At 40.5% G+C, this 19,052-nt stretch overlaps 1 long non-coding RNA gene across 2 annotated transcripts; it reads right to left on the bottom strand.

Annotated features, from left to right (window-relative positions):
* Positions 1-1,259: 1,259 nt before the first annotated feature.
* Positions 1,260-19,052, bottom strand: LOC121069899. 2 transcript variants are annotated; one of them, XR_005819738.1, is made up of 5 exons: positions 18,891-19,052; positions 18,347-18,531; positions 10,665-10,754; positions 2,747-2,830; positions 1,260-1,981 (listed from the first exon to the last, which is right to left on the bottom strand). It is a non-coding gene; the product is annotated as an uncharacterized LOC121069899 (long non-coding RNA). The 2 variants fall into 2 exon arrangements; XR_005819737.1 differs by lacking the exons at positions 1,260-1,981; positions 2,747-2,830; positions 10,665-10,754 and adding an exon at positions 17,050-17,401.

Here is a 19,052-nt window from a genome sequence, read left to right as displayed (position 1 = left end):
TTTTTCTGATTTATTTTATTGTTTTTGTGACTGCAAATGTGCGCAGCTACCTGTGGTTTCGGGATACTTGTGTCTCAGGCTCAGCTTTGCACTGCATGGCTGGGGGATGAGGAGGAGCAAATGGGAAGAGGTAAAAAGGTGATGCACATCTACATCTTCCACTCAAACAGATCCTTCACCTGAGAATAATTCATGGGGCTTAGGCTCTGTAATGCTAGATTGACTCTACAGTCACTGCATCTCTTCTCAAAAATTTCCACACAAGTAGAGGTCACATAATCTGGCTGGTGACAATTTGCAAACAAGAGAATATTTTTTGTTTGTTTGTTTTTGTTATCAGGGCATTTCTTTCAGTAAATTGCCTTAATGACAGGGTTTCCCCTCTCCCATTTAGGTATGGTGAAAAATGCAAAGCACAGCTATGAAAAACGGAGATAATATTATGGAGAGCTGGTTAGCTTTTGTTGCATTAAGTCCCTGAAGATTATTTATATTTTGTGTTTATGTAAATCCAGAAATTGACTATTAAATGTAAAGGTAATGTTGCCTGAATAGATGCTCAAATCATAGAAAGCTTAGTGTAGTTGGAAGCTGGCAAAGCTGTCTTATAAAAACTCTCTAAAATGCATTAGAATGTGCACAAAAACTATTTTTTTTTAAATGAGAGAAAACAGGAGAAAAAGATGTCATGTTGTGTCAAAAAAAAAAAAAAAGTCATTTAAAAAGAAAGAATTCGGACTTCGAGAGAAGAAAAAAGGAGACCTTAAGAATTGTTTTAGACATTTTCCTTTTCAGAACCCCCCAAACCCAAGCAGACTCCTTTTGTGGCAGACCGAGCCCCTGTGTAGTTTCTACCCACGTCACTCTCCCATCACCGCTCTAAAGCCAGAGGTAGAGATTTCCAAATGTACCTTAGTGCTGACAGGCAGCTGCCAGGCTGTCCGCAGTACCTGCCCAGGTGGCAGCCCATCATGCTGATCGTCCCACTGCCTCCTCAGGTGCCTGAGCTGTCTGGGGACTTTCTTGGTCACAAGCTGGGTGTGGGAAAATGCCTTCGTTCCTCTTTGTACTCACACATCTTACTCTGTGGGTGGTTCTTTTGGAATTATATATAAACGTGCTAGTATTTAAAATGCAATAATAATAAAATCTTATAATAATACAAATACCATGTATACATTATGTGTATCTAACATATTGTCTTAATATTTAATTTAGCTAACTCATTTAATATTTAATTTATTAATGTAGCAATATAAATACAAATATTATTAAAGGCAATAGAAACTAGTACTTGTTATTTTTCCATTCATATTTTCACTCATCTCATTACTCATTTACTGCTCACTTACTCACTGGGACAAAAATTGATTAAGTTGAGACAGGCAATAAAGAAATTTTCATCTGTGAATAGAAACCAGACTCATGCCCCTGATGAGGTTAGCAACACACTGCACCGTCATAAAACAGAGATTATAGTTACCCTTAAGTCTCGTTTTTTGGGAAGCAAGGAGGGAAACACATAAGCACAAAGTGTATAACATAAAACTGAAAATCCACAGATATGTCCTACTAGCAGGGCAATACATGATGGTGCCATCCCTGGCAGGGAACAGTGCATAGCCCTGAAGATGCAGCAGTCATGGACAGCTCGTTACAGCAGAGGAAATGCAGTCACCCAAAGAAACAAGGAGGTATCTTGGAATGGGCTGTGGAAACTTTTCTTTCCACAAATGTTGACTGTTGTCAGTACCATCTAGTGAAAGAAAAAAAAAAGAAAAAAAAAGCAAGTGGGCTCAGAGGCAGAAAAGAGAGTGCGCTACGCACGGTCCATGATTCCTTCACCCCTATTCTTCCTCAGTGAGGCAAGAGGACATTTTTCCCCCTTCATGGCTTCTGCTCAGCATGATGTAGTGAGACGGCAATATTGTAGTCACACAAGTCCTGTCTCCCATTCTCTCTCTGCTGAAACTGCCATCACCTGCAGAGCAAAAAGAGCACAGAGCAAAATATAAAAATCTCTTGGGTGTGCTGATGACTGGAAAGGGTTTCATCTCTGGCTGCCTCTGCAGGGTACAGTTATTCCCCTCAGTCCAGTTATTCCCCTCAATGTGGCATGTTATCTTTCATCCTGAGTACTCTTATTTTCTTAATATTTTGCCTGCTTCTCTCAGTACATTAGTCCTGCTTGCTTTTATAGCTAGGATCTCTAGTCAGCTTAATTTGTCCTCTTTGTCATTTTGCTTAGAAAAGCACCTCAGAATTTTCTCAATTTACATATTTCCAAGTATGGTTCACTATTACAGTATCTATTATATTGAGTTTGTATTGTCCTTACTACCCGCAAGGTATGTAAGGTTTCATTCATTTCAAATCTTTATAATGGCCTAATTTCTTGAATAGATTGGCAATAAATTTCATTGCTAATAAGCCTGCATTTCAAAGCTGCCAAAGGCTTCATACAATACTAGCCTGGTATAGCTTCAAATTTGTTTTTTTTCAGACCCATATTTTGCAGAATACCTACTGCACAGACACATGCAATAACTTCACAATTACTAGGTTCTGTTCTTTCATTCCCCCCATTATTTCCCCCCCCTTTTCTTTCCCTTGACGTCATCCCATGACCCAAGGGCAAATGACTACTTTGCACCAGTACTTGCCAACCAACATTATAAAAGATGCCCTGTTGGTCTGAGAGGAGGCATATTCAGGAGGTAGGGTTCAGATGCTCACTCTTACTTACGCCAAACATGTTCAGTGTAACTAGACCAAGTTTAGCATTATTATTCTTGATTCTCAGAAGGGCATATGTGACCAAAATCAGCTCCTGTGAGTATACACTCAGAATAAAATACACAGTTAATTATTATCTTCATATGAAACAGCTCGGACTGGCACAGCCTCTTTAATTTCCCTTCCTGTAGTGTAGAAGAATAGCCTTCATAGATAATACAAAAGCCTCAGTGGGGCTTTCACAAGTAAAACACTTCAAATAAACCCCAGAACTTTGAACAGTACCCTTACTTGTGACACATGATGTGGCATGATATGGACATAAAATACCGGGGGTGTATTTCACCAAGTCCACAGTGGGTTATTAAAGAGGGCTGCTTCCTGATTGTTTTGCTACAATATAAACTTGTAAAAGTACATTAGCTCCTCATCAATTTGCAGTTTATTTCTGAATGTTTCCCAGTGATGTTCCCAACAGCAACGTGGGGAGGAGTGAAATGGCCATAGGGATTTCAGAACAAATCCTTTGCAGAGACGATAATAATTTCCAATATGTACATTTATTTACTTCCATCATAATTGTTATGTCTGCTTTACTGACACTAATTAATTAAGCCTCATTTAATTCATTGTGCTCTCTGAGGAAGGTGATGTTGACATTTTGCAGCTAGCAATGCAGACAGATCTGGGGAATGCGAAGCTCCTGGCGGTGCCTCTGATACGAACTCCTCCAGCTCTCTGTACCCATGCCTGTGTGTGCAGACTCCATGAAAATGGAGCACCCTGGACCTGATCTTTCAGCATTCCTGAAGTCCAGAAATTGACAAAATAACTATTAATGGTGAAGTTACAACCCATATTCTGAGTTAAGTAAACCCCAAACCCAGAAATAGATATGTAGCTAGCATACCTTGAATTTCCTCTCAGTACTCTCAGTGAGACCTGCTCCCCTATTTGTTTTCTCATTTAGAGTTACATAAACTTGCTTGGGTTGAACTCAGATGTGATGGGAGAGATCTTCTGCTCTGGATCAGCTTAACATCAGCCCCCATGCCTGCCTTGCACATCACTCCTATGTGTGGCTGCATGCCTTGTTTTACACAGAAGGGCAATCATGCATACAAATGCTGCTATAATTTATCCCAGAGTTGCTGAGCTGTTTACACAGGCCACTTTCCATCTAGCCCTCACAGTCCACATCCTACAGAGGTGTTTTCTCTTGTTCCCAAAATATTATTCCTCATTAATTAAATTTTGGTAAAACAGCTGTATCATTGAGAACTGGAGATTCTTGAACTCCTGATAGGCTCTTTGTGGTTAGGAAAAAAAATCTTATTATTTTCCACACAGCAATATTACCTGCTGATTTATTGTCAAAAGGGCACATGTTTACCACTGCTAGTCTATGCTCTGACATGAGTTTGGCCATAATACCTTTGTAAGCTATCATTTTACAAGCAAAAGCTGTACCCTTCCTCCTGAAAGCTATTTCTAAGAACACTTCCTTTAAAGAGAAGTTCTTCTGTAATTGCACAGCTTGCAAGTCCTGCTCCCAGTCTGGTTTTGCTGATTACTGCACCGTTACGCCAGGCATGAGCGGGAGGCTCCCGATTGTTTCCTGTGGCACGATGTCGCATGCATTTACCATATCCTTGGCAACAGGGGGGCTGCCCTACGGCCACTTCAGAAGGAAGAAATAAAATGAATTGGAGTAAGCCATAGTCCCTGCAAAAAGGGGGAAGAAGAAAAGACAGAAAGAACGGAACAGCCATGAAGTGGGGTCTGGGAAGACCAGGCACTGGTTTGACAACAGCGAGGCAATGAACTGAAATCCAAAAGATTAGTTGTCTACTTTCTAGCTGCACCAATAGTCATTTCTCTGCTAATTACCTTCCCTTTTGTGGAGGCGGTACCGTTAGCAGTATCACAGTGGTAGTGCCGTTGTACTCATGACAGTCTTTGGGTATGCATGAGGGAAAGCTTACACAATGAGTGTGTTCGGGGTACATGCCATAGGATCGGCCACCAGACAGATTTCAGGAATGAGTCTCAATGCCTGAGTTTACTTTGTATTGCTTGCAAACATCTCAGCTCTTGCATTTGGCAGGAAAAAAAAAAAAAAAAAAGCACTGCATGTAATTTTCTCTAATGCTCTGCGCAAAAACCCCATCAGTGGTTCATGGACAGCAGCACGGTACTTCCCCCAGCTTGAAATGCTCTCCTGTTCCTGCTGCCCATCCAGATGGAGAGGTTCTCCAAACAAAAGTCTGGTACAGTGAAGGCATGTGTGACTTCTCCTCCAGCCACTTCAGGCCGCAGACACTTGTCTCACTTTCTGCCAACGGCAAACCAGTCTTTGAAGGGCGTAATCAGAGGCTTGTTAAAACACAAAAGAACCTCTCTTCCCATGCTGTCACTCTGTCCTTCCTGCAGAGCAAGTTATCAGCAAACACTTGCCAACACTTGACTGCAGGTAATTACAAGAAATAAGAAATATTTGGTCTCTTTGAATGCCTTCTGTCTCAGTCCTTACCCAGGGAGCTGCTTCCACTTGGAAATGTTTTTCACCGCTGTTATCCGAAGCCAGCAGATTATAACAAAAAGGGCTGATTATGTAAAAACAAAGTGACATTGGGCTGTCAAAGCAAAATATCCTCACCACAAATCACAGCCTGGGCCTTGTGCCCGCAGCTGGATTGCAGAGCAGCAGGAATGCCTTTGTGGAGCTGGAGCGTGCTGCCAAGTATCCCACCCAGCCCTCTGCCCAGCACTTGGTGGTGGGAGCAGGTTGGCACCTCCACACCACACAGCTGTCACTCCTGTGCACTGCTCGCTCCTGGATCGGAAAGGGCACGGGAGATGGATAAGGAGTGTGAGTAGGATATGTGTGGCGTTAATGTAAACAGTCTGGAGCAAAGCACTGCCCCACAAACGTGTTTGATGTGTAATGGAAGCCATGCTCCTCTGCATGAATAAATTGTAGCTCAGCAAAAACCATAGACTTTTGCTAAGGTTTTGAATTTTATACATAGTTCTTTCTCCTAGATCGTGTTTATATATAAAATAATAAAAAGAAGAATATATGATTACGTGGATTCTTTTTCTTTACATGAATGCAGGCACGCTGCCGCTAGCCACAAGCTTCATTTTACACCACGTCAAAGGGAGCAGCCTTCAGTCCTTTGCCTTTTACTCCAGTTTAGGACTGACACTACCACTGATAATTTCAATAGAACCTATTACTGAAAAAACCCTGTACCTCCTGCTACATAACCAGGGCAGGGTTCCACTCACCTAACGTTAGCTGTCTAAGACTTGGGCACTTAGGCTAAAGCTGCTTGTTTTGGCTTTTCCTATAGTGAACGTAAGCCAGATATTTCTCCCCTGTGCAAATGTTCCCTTCATAGCATGGCTGTAACACGGGGAGCTCTCTAGAGGTACCTATTTTTCTGCTTATTCCAGTGGAGGGAAGTAGCTAATCCTTGACTCCTAATCAGCTGAAGCTGGTTAATCATGATCTTAAATATTGAATTACTACAGCATCTTAATCTGATGTTTTATTGGGTAATTTTGTGAAATTTCTCCCCCCATTTTATTATAAAAGTGTACAGAAATGTGTAAAAGCATTTCCTCTTGCAGGATAAGGTTTTGATTTTAATTTTGATAGCATCAGTAACAAAAACTATAATTTCAGAAAGGCTGCTATTACTGTCAGCATAAAGTCAGCAGTCAGTTTTGGGTTGGAGAGTTTGGTTTTTAGTAGAGCTTATTGCTAGAATGAAGATGTGGCTTTGATAAATTAGGAACACACCCAAACTACAAATCAGAGATCTTGCTAACTTCCAAAAAACTCCTCCTTGTCTTGCAGTCAGCTGACTTCTTTTTCTCTACTCCATTTATTTATTTATTTATTTATTTATTTTTGGAACTCCTGGCAATTTCTACACTAGCTGTGCTAGTTAAGACGATTGGTATCTGTAGGTTACTGCCAGAAGGAAAAAAATATATAGACTTTTACTTCAGAGAAGTCCTGTAATGAAGGGGATCTGGAGAGATCATCATCCTGGAGTAAAGCAAATGACATGAGAAGAGCTGGGAAATGCATTCTGAATACCCACATTCTGGGACAAGATCAGGGCTCTGAATGGTCACTGTGTCATGAAAAACTGGGTTCATGGAAAAGGTGGTAAACCCACTTTTTTATAAGGAATAAATCTCTTAAAAATGGAGAGTGAGTGAGTTTAGATAAAATTCAGAATAAATACCAGAAATTCCTTCTGGAAAATTCTAAAGAGACTAAAAAAAAAAAATCCAAAATTATTTTGATCCCGGAACATAAGCATTCATTGCAGAGGATGGGTTATCTGTATCTCTTCTTCAAAAAGTGCCCAAGTAAGTGATCTGAGATGTTAGAGAATCCATGATGTGGTTCTCTCTGGACCACTTGCTCTTACTTGAAAATTGTTCTGAACTATGTAGGCAGAAACTAAAACCTTTATCTTCTGCAGCTAAGCAAGTAAAGTTATATTTATATATCATAATTGTAAACTGAGAAAAATGAGTTTGTTTTAAAGTGGAATGGATTTTGTCAGAATCTCAAAACCTTTTCTGAAGCTGAATTGTCATCAAACAGCACTAGTTCTTTGTAATTATGCAAAGAGCAAACTGCTTTTTCAAGCTAATGTTAGATTGAGGTTTACGCTCTTTAATTGCCTGCTTGTAAAGGAAGGGTACTAGGACGTGTTAGAGAAAACAGACCAGATTATGGTCTTGCACCCTTTGATTCACCAGAGCCAGAAGGCAATAGGGCCCTGGGTTAAGCTAAAGAAGAACATGAAAAGTATGTGGTACCCACTGGCAGACGTACCATAGTGAGTGTGGTGAGTAAGCAGCCTGCTGACCTAGGTGAAAGAGCTGTCATCCAGCCAGATCTGAGACTGTACATGCACATGTGTGTTACAAAACCAATGCCAAGCTCAATGGCAAAAAAGCCCCACCCGATAGTTTGTAGGCCTGGAAATACCCATTTTTCTGTGACCCCTGGCAGTAAGTCTGACTGATGACATCCTGGAAAAAGCAGCAGCAGATCTAAAGTCCCACCTTCTTGTTTCCTAAAATTGTTTGTTCAATACAGCAAATAAAGGAGAGATCACAATGGTCTCTGGCCTTTCTGATAGTGTGTGGCTGCTTTCCATGCCATATCCTATAAAAAAGATGGTCCTCACCCTGCCAGCTTTCCCTAGCTCCCACAAGACATGCAGGTCACTGTCACCTTGTTCCTGGCCAATATCAACCAGATTTTTATTTTTGAAATATGATATGATATGGCAGATATGATATGGCAGATATGATATATGATATGATATGGCAGAGGTATTCAGTGAACTGACTTTCACTGCCCTAACTAATATTTTCAGGTGGCATTATGTGCATCCTCCTCAGAGCCTCATATTGTATACAGACATAAATTTTAAAGAGAATCATGACACTATATTTTCCCCACTTTGTGACCCATGGTATGACACGTTTACTAAAACTAATCCTTTGTCTATTTTAGTTATGAGTTGTGGGCTGAAATGTCTTTAGAATCTCTTTGGGAGCTTGCATGTCCTTTCTCTAAAACTGATAGATGCTCATTTCTCCTGCTTTACTCTGAAAGCTTCAGCTGTAAATCTGTAAAATGTGATCTCCTGAAATGGGGAGGGAGGACATACAGTACAGTAAAACTGCTTCTATTTGTTTCAACCTCTTCGTTACTACCTTTCTTTTCTATTAAGAAAAATCGATATTCTGTTATCCCTGGTCAGTAGTAGATCTCAAACCAAATCACTTCTCAAAAGCAATTTGCCATTTATAGTCTGGCGTAACCTTTGCCCATGTAACCCCCAGCTCTGTCCCTCTCCAGGCAGCACTTCCCGCATTGGATCCCGCATCAGATGCCTCTGGTGGGGCAAGGTTTAACATCTGAAGGCCACTGAATCAACCTTTACAGCATTGTTTTGCTGATACAAATCCCTTATCACTGATGGGTATTTTAGCTGTTACAACTTACACCTGTAATTCCTGGTTACTGAAGAAGGAGTGTGTTTTAACCCAATTGGTGTAACTTCTGACTTTCCTTAACTCTTCCTTTTTTAATTTTTCACCTATTTAAAAAACAGAGACGCAATTAAAGATTCACCTGTGACCCAGGCAGAAAATTAGGCAGAACATTTCTCTGGTTATATCCCACTGCTGCCAAAGCAGTATGAGATGTAAGGGAGGGGCAGTGTGTGTCTAACAGCGCCTCAGGAGCTGGCAAAATGTCAGGTGTGCCAAGGTATGGAGGGCTAGGCCCCATAGCTCTGTCTTACCAGCAGTAGTTAACTATTCAGGACTCTAAGAAAAAGTGAACACAGTCTTTTGATGTTGCTTCCCAAGTACAAACTCTGCTTCTTGACTTTGAAAGGTAGCAGAGAATAAAACTTGTTCCTATTCAGACTGTCATGTTCCGCAGCAGCAGCTACTGAAAGCTGTAATTTCCGTCACTGGAGTGGGGGGCTGGTCCACCTGTGTAGTCCTTGGTAGCATCTCATACCGAGTGGACCCCAAATGTGTACCAACATATCGTAAACATCTGTCCACGTTCCAGAGCAGCTACTCAGCAGCTAGTGGGACCAAACCAGACAAAGAAAACTATTAAGTAATTGGAATTGAGGCTATACAGGCAATAGGACTGTTTTAGCATCAATTTGTAGCACAATTTGTAATAATCCAGAAACAGAAACTCCAGCTACTGGGACCATAACAAGATTTTCTCAATGTTTTCACCATGGAGAAGCTTTGAAGAGAGCAAGATAAAGTAAAAACAGGAAGAAAGAGGAAGCTCAGACTGCGCCATGTGCAAAGGCATGTACACAACACAGGGCTCCAGGAGAGATGTTTTCCCTTGAGGAATTTCCGATACATTTATTGTTGGAAAAGCTGAAAGAAACAGGAGAGCTCAGACTACAATTTTGACTAGCATATATCTCAACTCAAATTATTTCTAAGCAGATATATGGTATTTAACTGTGAAATGAGCTGCATTGCTGATAGAAACTAGAACTAGAAAAATGTGAAATCCATTAAGCCAAGGCAAGTACTACTTACTTTATACTGCTGCTTACTTTAATATGTCAGCATGGATCAGCACAAATGATAATATCAATTGCTCCTTTGTTGTAAGTGAGAGGAGTTTTTTTGCTTCACTTTCTGAAATTAACTGCTTTTTGCAGAATGGAGACACCAGGACTAGGCAGTTGGTAAGTGGCAATCAGCTGCAGTTAGTTAGGTTTTGCTACAATGATTACTTAATCTTCTTGGCATCTAAGGACAGAAATTCACAGGGAGAAATCCAACAGTTTTTCAGATGGGCTGAAAAATTTCAACCTCACGATGTTGCAGAAGAGGAGAAAGTCTATGGGTGCCACTGGAGTTACAGTGACTTGACAACAGTTTAGACAGAAGGCGATGCATCATGTTTAAACCCTTGAAATTAGACAGTAACAGCAGGACTCCATTTAACAGGAAAGCTGCAGCTTTCTGTCTTCTGATACATACATAAATCAAGCCTTTTATCCCACGTTCATCCTGCCTTGCTGTGATGCTTGACTAAGCTTCCCAAGGTGAGTGCCTACTAGCCCCAGACCCCATCTGTATGTGGTGCAAACTGGCGGTGGCAAGAAGCAGCTCAGCCCAGCCAAACTGTGCCTCTGCAAACATTTCTCTCCCTCACTGCCAGTACAAAGAAGTCCTAACCTGAACACTTCAGTTACATGTGTGCAGTTAGATAGGATGGCTGCAGGGATCAGCAAGTGCAGGATGCAGTGGATAGACCCTTGGGCCAGGGGTGGTGTTAAGCCTGGGATGGCAAAGAGCAGCACAACATAGTACCATGCAGGTGTTACCTCTGTAGAGGCTCCCGTTCCACGTCCACATTCAGCGTGCAGAGAACAGGATCAGAATCCTCTTCACCTCCAGTATGGCTGAGTCAGCCTCTGTTGAAAAGAAAATATGCATGAATTTGCTTCTTGCAAACAGCCTCCTGCTAATAGGAAACTATTTGTGACGTCTCTGGCTCTAGAGAAGTGCCAGGCACAATTAATATTGTTTAACAAAGCATTTGGCTTGCCTCTGATGAACAAGAAAGGTCAGAGGCTGGAGACCTATGTTGAAAGCTAATTGCTGAAGTTTTTTGTCTGGCTTGTGTTAGATACTTGGCTCCTGCTATACAAGTTAGAAAGTGCAGAGGGCCCTGAGTGCAATATTTTAATTTAAGTGCTTACAGTACAAGAGAGAAACAATTCACTGATCGTCTCATTAGAGGCTTAGCTATTTACATCTGGACAGCTTTTCGTCTTTGATCTTTTAAAAAAAATGAATGGAAGTTTAGGACATGTTTATTTACTTTTGTAAAGGCCTGGATCCAAGCAAAACATGCTTATATCTGGGAAATAACAATGAGAGGTTGTAAATGTATTAAATACCTCTGACTAGCACTAGATACCGTAACGGAGATTTCCAAGGTTAAAGAATTCAAGAGTGCTGACTCCTGGTTTCCATTTGACTCCCATTAAAAACCTCATTTCTATGCTACTAAACTAAACAATATACTTCTCCCTGTGGGCACACGAATGAGCTATAGCGTCATTGTTTGGTTTTATTTTTTCCCCTTCTAGTCTTTCAAAAAACTGCAAGCATTTTACCCTCAAAATTTCATGAGTAGAGAAATCTCTGCTCCCATCTATTGGTGAGCAAGAGAAGAATGCCCATAAAACTAGTTAACCTGTTCAGTTACTCATCCAGATCACTGGAAGGACAGATAATACAGAAAGGTAGGGGCTCTCTGATACCACCTGTTAGTTAATAAAAAATATGGCCTTTCTATGTCTTTCACTACTCACTCCTACAGTAGCATTTTGGGGAGATAACAGTTACATTTAAATGAGCAAAGCCCTACCACTCTTAGCCTTTCGTACTGGGAGGACTCCTCTGTAACAGCTCTGGCAAAGGATTTAACAAGTAGCCTTGATGGAGAGACATGGTCATGATGGAGCTGAACAAAGGGAAGTCTTTTTTACTCAAACCATCAGTAACAGCAGCAGAACTCAGACATCGTCACTGAAAACTCCTTTACTGAGCCACGAAATAGAATAAGATCTTTAGATGGGGCTTTAGGAAGGGAATTCAGAATACGACAGTGTATGGATTTGCAGGGGGTTGGAAACAGGCCTGCCTAAGCAGGATTCAGAGTTCTGAAGCTGCAGTGTCCAAATACTGCTAAACTACAGTGAAATTTAGCAGATAGGGAAGGAGAAATGATTTTCAGAAAGAATGCATGCCTACACAAAATTCACAGCATCAGCTGGCGACCAAGACAAGGGACAATTGCCAAAGGTACTGAATGAGTAGATGGTTTTATTTATTGTGCATTGTTTCTCAGAAGTTAATGGTATCTTTGCCTTGCCATTAATGAAGGCCTCTTTGTCCAAAGAGTTTCATACTTGCAACTATTGCCTAAAGGTACTTGGAAAACACTGCGGGTCGGAAGTGAGACAATGCTGTATGCTAGTTTTGAAGGGAGGGAGTCATATTTTGAACACAGCCTTGTTGCTAGCAGGAGCTCTAGCTGGGTTCTCGGTGTTCAGACATTAGATGTGGTGGCAATATCCCAACTAGGTGGAGCAGAAAGCAGTCAAAAGAAAGAAAATTACTGAATTCATATGGAAGGCCTGAATTTCTGAGCTCATCAGCTTCTATCACTTGCATTTTCTCAGCATCTTAATCTTAAATGAAGCCTTACTGCTATTGTTAGAAGCAACATTCAGTTCTTGCCATACTCTCATCGGTGGTCATTGCTATTCTGAGACCATTAGGAAGAGGTGCAAGCATGGTAAGGAATGTAAAAGAGGGCTGGGGGGAAAAGATGTTGCTGAATAAATCAATACTGGGTTGAATACAATTCTGAGACAGAATATTATTCAGCAGAATAGTTTATCACTAAAAACTGGCATGCTGCAGTTGAACTGAGATTTTCTAAAGAGAAGTGCATCTACAGACAGCTGACAGATGAGTTCACATTATAAAAGACTGTTCAGGAGTTCATCCACTGAAAGGGCATTTATGGGCTTTACTTTCTCACGGTCCCACTCTGGAAAGAGTTACTCTGCTTGTAAGAGTTACACAGCCCATGCATATCCTCCTATTGTTTCAAGTTAAGGGAACATCAGCTGTTTTTTCTATTGTGAACAGGGGCAACGATGGAGGGCTAATTGGTTCTGTTCAGCTAAATGTCTGTTTTATGAGGCCAGGCTATTGCATGCACTGAAGCTGGACAATGGGACAACAGTCTGAATCTGTGATCTCAGTTAGACAATGAGCATTTAGGCCACTTCTGAGGGATTTGGCAACCAAACTCCTTGTTTCTTTTTCCACACAATTAAAAAAAAAAAAAAAAGATAATTAGGTAATTTATAGTGGATAATGATTATCCATGGTTTGGAAGGAATTTGTCTAACAAAAACTCCTTTGCATCTATAGCACAAACTGAGTTTACTGGAAACTTGTTATCAGCCAGAGGAAGCAAGTTTACAACAGAAATTTTAAGGTGCACATTATTTGTTAATTTGTCAGTGTTAGATACAGACAAGGATACATAAGGGCCATTCCAAGCAAGCAAAATTGCAGTATTGCTAAAGAAAATTTGTGCATCTCTACCACTTGATGAGAACATAGTGTCCAGGTACAGAAACACTTATTTCCAAAATAATGGACTCCCGTTCTTTTGTTGTGGCTTGCTTGTCATTTTAAAAAGGGCCAGTGATCATGTGCCAGATTCTCCAAGAGGCAGTCTCTGGGTCTGCTGGAATCACACTTTACTACCTCTGTGACAAAAAAACGAATACTACATAAATGTCAAGCAGCCAGCTGATTCTGTAGCATTGGGTGATGTGTTTATTCCAGTTCCCCTTTCTTTCTTGTTGAGATGGATGCTTGAACAGCACAGGCAGGGTCTCAGGGATGTTGAGGGGCAGAGGTGAAATAATATATGCAGCCAATTCCTTAATCATGACCTTTCTAATTTAATGAAGAAAATTAAAGTAGCCCTGTGGCTGTTCTAGTCTGTACAAGACCCTTGTTTAGAGCAATACTATCCCCCAGAACAGGGGAAGTAGGAAGGTGGTGTGGGTCACCTCTGAGCACCTGCCTCTGAGGCAGATGATTCAGAGGATTAAAGCTTGCTCTTAATATAGAGCCCCAGAAATAATATCATAGTTTAACAGGACAGAAAACATAAAGGGCATTTTACAATTATGCTGCCATAAGACAATCATGTTATTGGTTAATAGAATTTTTTTTGGCTTGGGAGGGAGAGGATCAGCAACCTATGAAGCTGGGAGTTCGCATGCTGTTTGAAGACAATGGATTTGTCTTTCTGTAAATTTAGGTCACTGGAAGAATATGTTCTTTTTTGGTTTTGCAGGGGTACAGTTTAAAAACGTGTAAGGAGTTAGAAAACAAAGGATGGGGTTGGAAGATTATTTTATGTAGCACATTTCATAGAGGCCCCTTTCTGGGAAAGAAATGAGTGCATCATAGCTCATTATGCAAGGTAAATACAGTGTTTGCCTAATGTGTCTTGTTTTTTGTTGGTTTGTTTCCCTGACATGCCATATCTGTCCCTTCAGCTGCCCCTCCTGCAGCCTTAGTCTTTTCTGTGTCCCCCAGCCCCTGGGAAGCAGGGCTCAGCCCATGGTAGGGTCGGTGCCTGTGAGCCTGCACTGTCCCCAGGGCTCCTGGGCAGAGACCTGGCCATTTAGGGGTGCTGCAGGGTTTTCTTCCAGCAAACGTTGAAACACGGTTTGAATTTTGGGTGGTCCTATGTGCACACAAGCAGTTGGACTCGATGATCCTTGTGGATCATCAGGGTAGACACTTCCAACTCAGGATATAACTGTACGAATCCCCTGGGAAAAAGAAATAAACCTTAAAAATATCTGAATATACTCATTAATAAAAATATTGTTTGCTTTTAATGTGTTCTTTCATTTTTTTGTGCCATACTGTGTGTGCATCAGCATCCAAGTTGCTGCCAGGTATTTGGTTAATTCCAAAATTGCCATGAATTTGAAGCATTGGTATCCATCTGAAAAATCAAATGTTGTTTCCTTTAGTTTATATCGTTACTCTGAAAATTCTAGTGATCCCGGTTATGCTGGAGAACATAAAAGCATGGAGCTCTGATCATACCAGCCTGAAATCCAAGCAGCCCCTGGCTTAGGAGGGGTCTGGGACACCCTTCGTTTTTTGCCTTCTACAAAGGAAGGGCCTCTTGAGGGACTGTAACAAACGTAGTCTCACTTAAAAACCCCTTTTGAAAATTTAGTGAGCTCAGCCTTAGAAAGAGTTAACACTCAGCTCTTTTTACCCTGTGGCAGTTGCAGGATCTCATTGCTTATAACCATCATAATTTCCAGCTTAAATTTAGTTATAGGCAATTTATCCCTGCTTGTTCCTAATACCAATGCTGCTCTTAGGTTGCTGAAGTAGCATTTCTCCCTTGATACTTATCTCCAGAACATATTCAGTGACAATGACTATAACCCCTCTTAATTTTGTTAGGCTGCAGAGGCTGTGATCTTTGCTTTTCTCTTGTATAATAGATTTTCCACTCCTCCCATCATCCTACCAGCATTTCCAGCATCCATCTGAGATCATTTTTCTTAATCACAGATGGCCAGAATTTTGCACAGCCTTCCACGTGTACAGCACTCTTCTCAGGGCTTCATACAAAGGTGCTAACACTTCCCTGTCTCCACCTGAAATATTTTTCCTGATGAATCCAAATGTCACATTTAATTGGATAGTGGTATTTGTATGATTCCCTGCTGCCGAGAGCTCATATTCTTCATGGGGTCAAGCAGAACACCTAGATTTTTCTCACCCTTGCTGTAACAAGTTACATCAATGAAACAAATCACAAAAATCTTATAGACTGAAAACTGATTACCAAAAAAACACTTGTAAAATAGACGTTTTTCAACAATCTTTGGCTACCTATCTACTGAAACTGGAATTACATCTGGATGCAGTGAACGTTCATGAAGTGAATCATTTAATCAGCTTGGTTAAAGGGGCAAAAAGTAAATGTTTGTTAGATATTATTGTGACTTGCAAACAACAACAAAAAACATTTTTATTACCACTTATTGTTTGTATTGCATTAATGCCAGGTATCCTTCCACCAAAATGAAACTTCTATTGCACTGGGTCTCAAACAAACATAAATTAAAGCAAAACAAAAGACTCCTCAGCAGTGTACTCTAAAGTGGGGAAAAAATAAATATGTCCAGAGAAGGTGGGCATTTAAGTCTAGTAACAGTTGACGTTGGAAATAATAACCACACCATATGGTTTCATTTTACGAATGTTGATGTGTAACTACTTGAAGCAAAAATGTATAGCAACTGTAAACAAATACAATGCCATGTGAAATACTACTACTTTCTAAAAACACAGGACCCTTCTCATCACAAACTTGCACAGGAACTCGAGCATATGTTTTTGCAGATTAACTGTAAGTTTGGCTTGTCTCCCTGTCCTTTCCATTTTTGAAATGGAAAAGAGGATAGCTGGTGACTGCTCTCCAAACCACCTGAAAGCTGTGCATCCACACAACATACAGCCAGGGGCCTGAGCATCTTCCTTCACAGAGAAGCTGGGGATGAACTGGCTGCGTTATGAAAAGATTAGGAAGTACAAAGTAGGTATTAAAAAGTACATTGGGGGCAATTGGGGCTGCTGACAGTAGGAGGCAGATAATGGTTTTTGTTTTAATTTGTAACTGGAATTTACGCTGAAACTTGTTCTACAAGAGCAGACATATTGTTTGAAAGACACTATCTCCTTGAAGATCTGTGTTACTCTCTTCATAATTATCCTCTGCAAAGGCTTTAAAAAGTCAGATGGGAGAAAAAAAATGGATTTAAAACTCACACAAAGCAGATTGAACTGAAGTCTGATTTAGAATCAGTTTAAAAGCTAACCGTGGCACTGCCAAATTTTCACTTCTTTGGAGAAAAATGCACTTTTAGTAATTAGTACAATTGCTGAGATTTCAGAGATTCCCTCTGTGTGTGTGTATATATATATACACACACACATATATATATATAAATAAAATTAAAGAGGAAACAAGAATCAGCATTTTTAAAGTGTAAAAAGAATTTTCTTTTTTAGACTGACCTAAGGATGGTACTCTAAATAGAATGTTGGAAGCATTGCTAAGAAAAACCTCTAGCACAGAAAAGTCCTCCAGCAAGAAACAGAAAATGGTGCTTTTAGCTAGTTATAATAACAAGTTATTCACGAGGATCTCTGACTTAGAATTTATTCTTACAACCACTGTATTGCATAGTAATTCAAACAGTAGCTCACTGCAGACACTGCTCTTTTTAAAGGAGTGCACCAAACTGCTACGGATCACCCCAGTGTGGTAAAAGAGAACTTTATCCATCGGAGGGAAGGTGGCTCAGCAAAGGAAAACTGGTGATGCTCACTTGATTTATTCCAAAATAGTTGGGTCTGACTACCTAAAAGGCACCAGAGAGATGAGGGAAGGCAACTATCCCAGCTGGTGGATGATCTATATACGAAGACACAAAGCAGTTACAAGCCTGGAGGCCTTTTTCTGTAATTGTGCAAGGTACAGAATATGAAAAACATCCTAAAAAGAATGCCACAAAATCCACAGAAGATTGCTACATCTTACTTTCCATTTCAGAAAGGCAGAGACTGCGACAGAACAGAACTTAGTGGACTTTGAATAGACAACATTTATTTTTTTTGCCAGATTACAGGCTCAAATGTTACTCATCTAGTCCAATGTAATTACTTTTAATGAGACTATAGGTAGTCTAAATTGCCAATTTTCCATTAAATTATTTCATACTACCCCTTCTTCCCTTAGCACAATTTGAAGTTTTGCCCATTTATAGACAACGTTGACAAAATTAGTGCAACATTTTGAGACCTATTGGAAAAAAAAAAATTATTTTTTCCACTGTTCCAGAAGAGTTTCCAGACAGAAGTGGCATTGCTTAGCAACCGTCACATAAACCACTGGCACACTCTAATAGATTCCTCTCTGAAAGTCAACTTAATTAGGTCTAGATATCTAATTTGAAGAGTGGTTCCCATGAGAGGGTTACAGCCGTATGATGGCTTTCATCCAAGTTTGTTCATTACATATATGTAAAAGCTAGTGTAAATAAACTATTCCAAATAGAGATGACATGCCTTCTGGATGACTGTCCTGGTTTCCATAAACTTCAAGTCATGCAGCCTTGAACTAGCAGCTGACAAACTCAGCAAGGCTGATTTCAGATTAACTATGGTAGCTGTCACACTGCCCACAGTGTAAAAATCACAATGATTTACGTAGAAATAGATTCAAAAATCAGCTCCTTGGCTTGGGGCAAACTCTAGACTACATGGCTTTCAGTCCCTTCATAGGTAGTTTAAATCTAGCTCAGGTGTACCTCATTTATCTGCAGTCACATTGGATAATCCAGGTCCAACCATTACTCACCATATGATATTGGCATAACCTGAGGAGAGCTGTGAGCCACTATTTCTGGAGGTGACTTCGCTGTGCCAAAGGATACTGCTGCCATTCCCAGTAGTGTGATTCTGGGTGATGATGAAGACCAACTCAAAGATATTCTCATACATTCAAACTAGAGCTGACTGCACACAACCAGGGGAGATATTTCTCTAAATGCAAGGACAACGGAGAATAGTTTCAATACTGGATACTTCAGAAACACACAGAACAAAAACAAACAAACATAAAAAAACCTTTTTATCTATTCTTTTAACACAGTTCTCTGAGCAGAAACACGTCCATACAGCTGAGTCCAGGTAGTAGAGAGCCCAGGAAAACCAAGTTTGGATCTTCATTGAAACTCCACTCAGTAAACTTCTAATCAATTTGCAGAAAACACTAATGGTCTTTTTGCTGCTAAAGCACTTGTAGCAGCCTCCTATTACCTTCTTATACCCCTTAGTTTTAGCTCCAGCCAGGCTTTGGCCTTCCCCATTTCACTATTAAGTACCCAAGCAAGTGAGCACACCCCTGCCCTTGATGGCCCATGCTTGTTTCTGCTTCTTGTGCGGTTGCATTTCCATTTCAGCCCATTAAAAAGCTTCTTGCTTAGTCAAGAGAGCCTTCTGACATAGTTTTCTGTCTTCATGCACAAGGGCTGATTTGGTCCTCAGCTCTCAGAAAAATTCAC

This window comes from Cygnus olor, chromosome 4, assembly GCF_009769625.2.
Source record: "Cygnus olor isolate bCygOlo1 chromosome 4, bCygOlo1.pri.v2, whole genome shotgun sequence".
Lineage (NCBI taxonomy): Eukaryota > Metazoa > Chordata > Aves > Anseriformes > Anatidae > Cygnus > Cygnus olor.
The sequence above is the reverse complement of the archived record's forward strand: the minus strand, read 5'-3'. Positions and strand labels throughout refer to the sequence as shown.